Raw genomic sequence first — 7,590 nt, forward strand, 5'->3', positions numbered from 1 at the left:
AGATCTTGTGAGGTTCTGGGCTGGAGGAGATTACAGAGATTGGGTAGGCTGAGACCGTGGTGGAATTTGAAGACAAGGATGAGAATTTTAGAACTGAAGTGCTGCCTGACTTCACCATCGAAGCTCATTGCAAAGGGACTGTTTACAATGCATTGAGCGCACTGGTTATTTCAAGCAATTCATTAAGCTCGGTAAAGTGCGATTACCTTAATTAGTTAATTCTCTCTGCTGTTTGAAAAGTTCCACTGATTTCAGGCAAATAAATGTTAATTAAATTGTAGAGTAGCTAGTGCAGGGGTGAACAGGACTTTGTGTGAGTTAAGATGCAGGCAACAGAGTTCTCGATAAGCTCACGTTTATGTAGGGTGGAAGATGGAAAGCGGCCAGGAGAGCATTGGAATAATGAAGTCAATTAGGTGTCAAATACATTGATGAAGGTTTCAGCAGCAGATGAGCTGAGACAGGGCAGAGTTGACCTATGTTACAGAGATAGAAGTACACGGTCTCAATGACAGAATGGATAAATGGTCAGAATCCCATCTCGAGGTCAAATATGACACCAAGTTCAGGCTCAGAGGATTGACAGGGAGAAGGATGGAGTTGGTGGCAGGGACCAAAGACAATGACTTTGATCTTCCCAATATTTAGCGAGAGGCGATCTCTACTCATCCATTAATGGATGTTGGACAAGCAGCATGACAAATCAGACACAGTGGAAAGGTCGAGAGAAGTGGAGCGGGGGTGGGGGGGGCCTCAACATGAAAGGTCATTGATCTGAAACGCTAACTCTTTCCATAGATGCTGCCTGACCTGTATTAGCATATATGTGGAACCTGACGTGTTTTCAGATAATGTCACCGAGAGGCAGCATGTAGTTAAAATAAAGGACGAGAACAAAGATAGATCCTTGGTGAACACCAGAGATAACAATGCATTAAAAACCCAATGAGTTCGCAAATCTCAAACAGGGATGGATACTTGGCACCAGGCTCCAGATAGCCTTTGGGTGACAAGTCTGTGCTCTGCAGTTAGCTCTTGATACCCACTGAAGTGACTTAGAAAATGACACATTTGTACCAATGGGGCAATGAAGTAAGGGGAATAAATGTGGCCATGCCTTTGAGCATGTAACAACACCAGTTATATCTGCCTTAAAGTGGAAGCAAGCTGCCCACTGACTAACATAGTAGCAATATACAAGGCCCATCACTAATACTGCCCACGCCCATGGTGACTAACCACCTGTATCAGCCAATGACCCATCGCCATCGAAGCCAATTATAAAGGAGCTGCTTGCAATGCATTGAGTGCACCGGTTATTTCGGGCAATTTAGTAAGCTTGTTAAAGTGCGATTACCTTAATTAGCTAATTCTCAGTACTGTTTGAAAAGCTCCACTGATTTCAGGCAAATTGAAATGTTAATTAAATTTCTTTCAGCTTCCAATGTTAACTGTTCACCTGGTATTTAGGAAGTGAGTGCTTCAGTGTAAAAGAAAAAAAAAGGCTTGCCTTTATATAGCGCCTTTCACAACCAATGAAGTATTTTTGAAGTGTAGTCACTGCTGTAGTATAGCATGAAGTAATGCAATCAGTGTAGTCCGGCATTGCTACTGTTGGTATCCGGTGAGCCTGGTGAAATAATGACTGAGCGATGGAATCTCCTCATTGTAGAAGCTCAAGTTTTAGTGTCCTGGTCTCTCCTCTTTAGGATGTTGATAATTGGTGTTGTTAGCTGGAAAATTGTTGCATGATACAAATTTGGGCCAGGTAATAGTGTATGATTCACACTGTCTTTATTCTGTACTTCTTGGTTTTACGGCCTATCATGTCTAGCACACTGTTACGACCAGGTGAGAAAGAGGTCTAGGGTTCCCTCTCAGCCTTCACCTGGTCTTACCGAACAGGGTTTAATTTTAAACACACCGTGTTTTTAGCTCCCCACTTGGTGAATCCTTGTTCACCGCTTTCCAATTATAAGGCAAAAAAACCAGCACAAACAGGCTTTCTTAGGTTTAAAGAAGAAAAGTTGAAATTTATTAAACTCAAACTCTAATTCGGTTAACGCCAATGTATACATGACGCGCCCACGCTAGCATGAATACACGATACACACATGCAAATAGAGACAGAAAAGTGCAGAAAAAATAAAGTAGAAAAGTTTAAGGCAATACCTGAAGAGGTTTTATTATGGGTCTTCGAGCTTATTGTAAAGTCCTTGATTGTAGGTAGATCTTGCTTTTCATTGGGGCCCAGTATTCTTCTTAAACCTTGTTCACTGTAGGAGACTTTTCTGTCTTGGGGTTCATGTGTCTTCAGTGGATTCGGAGTTCCATGAGAAAGAGATGGGAGCAGGCAGATAGGAGAGACTGGCGAGCCAGCCAGGAGAGATCTTCTCAGTCCAGGAGCATTCTGCTTTCTGCTCAAACAAATTTTAAAAACTCAGGTTGCCCAGCAGGTTCATCATGTGACTAGCTGGTTTGACCAAGTCCATTTGCGTATTCGGCCATCTTAGTAGTCAACCTGGAATGCGAGCTCCCCCACCTTCAACGTCTGGTGATCAAAAGTCCATTGTGGGTTGAATGTGTCAGGGAATGACTGCTTTGTCCTTCCAAATACTCTCTGTTAAAATACAAACGTCTTTTCCAACCACGGCTGATCTGTTTTACAAGTCCTTTCTTCACTCCAGTAACAGTTTAAAATCAATATTCATGACAAAATTAATGTGCCTCATTCTTGGCAAGTGGGGGCCTCGCATGACACAGACAAATCTCACGAGCACCATCATGTACACCATAAGAGGTGAGGAATGTATCGAGTTCCTTCATCCCACCATTGGCAGCTGTGCTTTCAGCTGCCTGGGGCCAGAGGTCTAGAATTCTCTCCCTAAACCTCTCTGCTTTTCCACCTCTCTGCTTTGCCACCTCTCTGTCCTCCTTTAAGACACCTCTTAAAATCTATCTCTTTGCCCAAGCTTTAAGTTCTCTTCATACCTCCTTCACAAAAGCAGAAAATGCTGATTATGCTCAGCAGATCAAGCAGAATCTGTGGAGAGAGAAACAGAGTTAATGAGCAGAATTTCTGTTCGCCTGAGGAGGCAGGACCTGAGGCAGGCTGCTCGCTGGCATGCCAGGCTCCCTCCATGGTCCTGCCTCCAGGCCATTTCCATTCAGGCAAGATCTAGGGGGGGTGGGGGTGGAGGTGTGGGGGGGAGGGGTGGTGACTGTTACCCACCCTCAAGTGGCAGGAAGACATTTAGGCCAAATAAAGAGCTTATTAAGGCCACTCTACAGACGCCAACTGGAGTTTTCCAGTTGCATGAGGACCCTCTGCTGAGGGCAAAATATGGTTGAGGGATGTAGGTGGCAGACCAGCAGCGGACTGGGGTCGGGTGCTGGAGGTGCCGTGGGAAACATTGGCAGCCCTCCATCCAGCTAGGAGACACACCATTTGCACTCGCCATTACCATCAGGCCACAGCTGCGCCCGCTAACCGTCCAATGGAGGGGTTGTCCCTCCATGATGACTGCCTGGTAGCTGTGGCCTTTTTCAATTTAAAAACTTATAATAGTTCTTCAGAGGATGCCTCCATCTTGAAGTGCCCCCTCTCTCTGTCCTATCTACACTGATAGCTCCCACCTCTGACTGTGGGGCTCCGATTTTCCACTGCTGAAGTGCATCCTCTTTCGACCTGGAAATGCACAAGACATCTGTGTCACTACCCCAGAATGAAAATTCAGCCCAACAGTTTAGGTGGATAACCTTTTATCAGAATAACTGAAACATTAGCTGTTTCTCTCTCCACAGATGCTGCCTGACCTGCTGAGTATTTCCAGCATTTTCTGTTTTTATCTTAGATTTCCAGCATCTGCTGTATTTAGCTTCTGTCCTAATATCTATTTATGTGGCTCAGTGTCAAATTCTGTTTGAAAACACTCCTGTGAATTACTTTGGGATGTTGTACTACCTTAAAGGTGTGATATAAATGCAAGTAACTGCTGTTGCTTAGCTGGGAAATGATTTCAGTAAATTAATCTGGTTTCTAACGCCTTAAGGAGATGTCAGATTGAAATATGCCATTCCCAAGTTTAGCCTTAGCCAGAAATGCTTCCTTTTTATCACACTGGCCTCGCAGGGCATTGGAGTTCAGCTCATAAATATAATTTTGGCATGTTTCCTGCAGAATTTGGTGTTTATGCAGGCCAGCAGAGCCTTAAGGGATTGTTGCTTGTCTTTCAAAGGACACATCCACTTAAAGTTATGTAGAGAGAATCAGTGAAGAACAAAATCAAAGGGTGGGGAACCTAATGTGGAGAGATGAAAAGCAGCTTATGGCCCACTGGTGAAACAGCTCTGCTCCTGGTTCCTGTCTGATGGTTGGAGAACCAATATGCTTTGGCAAGAGGCAGGTGAAAGGAGGATTGCCCTTCTCAATACCCCAGGGCATCATCTCCTGTCGATGGCAGTACACCATGTCTAGCAGGGGTACTGATGAGGCAGCTGCCTCTCAGGGTAGCATTACCGCTGGTCAAACAAGATGCATCCCCTCCCGACATTCAAAGGGCTGATGATGTGTCATCAGCCGACAGAAACAGGCATGTAGTGCGAAATTCTATTGGTAGTTGTAGAGTCATATGACACAGCACTATGATACATCCATCCCATGTGGCCAAACCATGAGCATAAGCAGACCTGCTTCCCCCATTGGGTAAAAGGAACAGTAAACTAGGTCTTCTGCTGGTGGCTACTGTGAAACAAATGCATCCATGGTGTTCCATGCCTTGTACTTTCTCCTCTGTCAACTCAATGGTATGAAGTTGCATCTATTGCAATATCCTGCAGTATACTGTACTGCTGACTGTGTCACTTCATTCGGCTGACATCTAACAACATACTAGTTTCGCTAAGCTAACTACCAGTTCTAACATGGCATTCATTTTGCAAAATGTCTCTTATGCACATGTTTGGCCTTCAACAAAGACTCAAAAAGAACATGCACTGTTTTTTTTTTGCTAAGGTTTATTCATTTATTTTGGGAGGTATATGAATTTTTAGATGAATTAAACAGTCCATTAGAACTTTCTCCACAAAGTGGCCCACTTTATCGTTCAAGTCCCAGGCTGATTTGCTTTTTCCCCTTTTCTCCCTTTCCCCTTTTCCCCCTCTGCAATATGGAGGTCAACAATTGCACCCTATCACGATGTCAGCTGAAGTCAGTGAACAGCACTGGATAGGCTGGAGATTCCTGGTTCCTATTGCTCTGCTTAATTACGTTGTACCATTGGGAGGGGGATGAGCGTGCCACACTGGTGGAGCTGCCATTCTCACTTAAAGAAGCCATCAAGATGGTTGATGTGGGACAGGGAAATTTCAGATCAGTGCTATAGGAGGTGCTGTCCTGAGGTTCGAACATACAAAAACATCAGACAGGAAAAGATCAGCCAAGGTCCACCAAGCCTGTCCCATACTGTTGTTATGCCTCGTGAATCACCTCAAGAGACCCCTTACCCTCTAGGTACCATGTCGCCTTCTGGGTGAGGCAAAAAAACCAGAACCAGAACCCAGGGCCAATTAGGGGGGAAATACCTGTAAAATTCCTCTCTGATCCCTCCTAGGAGATCGAAACTAGACTACATGGACCATGACATGGCATCTACCTTCTTGTATGCCGCAATTTCCACGCCAGCCTGGACCCAGTCCAGCTCTTCTTTTGAAGGCATGTAGAAAATCAGCATTCAATACACAAGCCAGCAACTTGATCTACTATTGTTTGGGGAGAAGAAGCTTAATATCTGATCAGTTTGTTCCTTTACGTAATTCATGTGTACGACCCGCTGGTCCTCCTTGACCAATCTCAGTGAAATCACTTGTTTGCATGCCTCATTGGGACGATGCAGATCAAGCCTCATCCTACACTTACCCTGAGTCGTATCTGACCTACCTCAAATGGCGACACAAAATAAATGACATTGTCCACCATCCACAAGAACATGAGAAATAGCAGCAGGAATAGGCCATATGGCCCCTTGAGCCTGCTCTGACATTCAATAAGATCATAACTAAACTGATCTTCATTTCAATAAGCCAAGAGGGAAACAAATGAATTTTTAACCATGCACCTATCAGCTCTGAGCATTCTGTAGCTGATGGCTGACTGGCATATCACCAACTACAAAAGTCTCTCGGAGTGCCTGGTGTTTACGATTGTGGAACTATACGTTCAAAAGGAAGAGTCAGACTCTCCTGAATACATAATTAATTAGTGATTAATTAATTGATAAATATTTACGAATCCTCCTTCACATTGACAAAACTAATGTGTTTCACGATTTGTGTTTTCCTTGATAATCTCCATTGCATTTTAAATATATATAGTAATTATACTGTGCCTGCTGAAACTTGAGTTGTGTGTCCTTACTGAGGAATATATTTTCTGTAACATACTGTGGATTGTTTATTCTTTAAAAGATACTGCAGTAACACGAACATAAAAATGACGAGATCCTCCCTCTTCCATATGCTGCAGTCTAGAATCTTAGCTGCTCTAACATTGAATTACTGCTCATTCTCCACTCTACTAATAGATAGGGATCTTCCAGTCATTACCCCATTGGAGCTTTTTCACAGGAGAATTTTGCCCTCGTATCTCCTTTGCTTTCTTCAAATGCCTTCTACATATCTATGCTTTAACAGCAATTTCAGTTCCCCTCCTTAATCTTTTCTGCCTCCTACTTATTCTCTAATCCCCCTTGTAAAGTGCTCTGAGCACTGACCTCTATGTGAAGGGCTCCATATAAATAGGTTGCTGCTGTAGTTAATGAAGGAAAATCAGCTGGAAAATGTTTGGAAAAGAATGAGTGTCTTGCAGTCATTACAAAGCCCATGTGCTAATGTGCACCAATTCCATTCACCCATTACCCCTGTGCTTGCTGATTGGCTCCCAGTCCACCAATGCCATGATTTTAAAATTCTGATCCTTGTATTCAAGCTTCGCCATGCCCTCACCTCCTCTCCCAATCTCTGTATCCTCCTCCAGCCATAAAATCCCCCGAGAACTCTCCATCCTTCAACACTGGCCTCTTGTGCATTCCCCACTTCCTTCACCCCACCATTAGCAGCCATGCCTTCAGCTGCTCTGGACCCTAAACTCTGAAATTCCCTCCCTAAACCTTTCTGCCTTCTCATCTTTCTGCCTTCCTTTAAGACACTGATTGAAACTTATCTCTTTGATCAAGGTTTTAATCAGCTGTCCTAATGTCTCATGCTTTGAATTGGTTTGAGTATGATCCTGTGTTGGATGATTCAATACATCAAAGGCACTATAGAAATGCAAGTTGTTGATCTTATAGAAGGGGATCTGCAGACATAAGAGGCTTTAGCAAAGAGGTGTGAGTGGTATATAGCCACCACCTGAATGGGAGACCAGCAGGACATTTTGATTGAAGTTAGGGAGACCAGCAGAGTCAGGGCTTGAGGTTCAGGGAGACCAGTGGAGTCAAGGATCAGGGTTCAGGGAGACCAGTGGAGTGAGGACTTAGGATTCAGGGGAGGGGAGAAAAATGGGGAAAAAATCTAACTTGTGGATGCAAAGCA

Source organism: Heterodontus francisci, chromosome 17 (assembly GCF_036365525.1).
Source record: "Heterodontus francisci isolate sHetFra1 chromosome 17, sHetFra1.hap1, whole genome shotgun sequence".
Taxonomy (NCBI): domain Eukaryota; kingdom Metazoa; phylum Chordata; class Chondrichthyes; order Heterodontiformes; family Heterodontidae; genus Heterodontus; species Heterodontus francisci.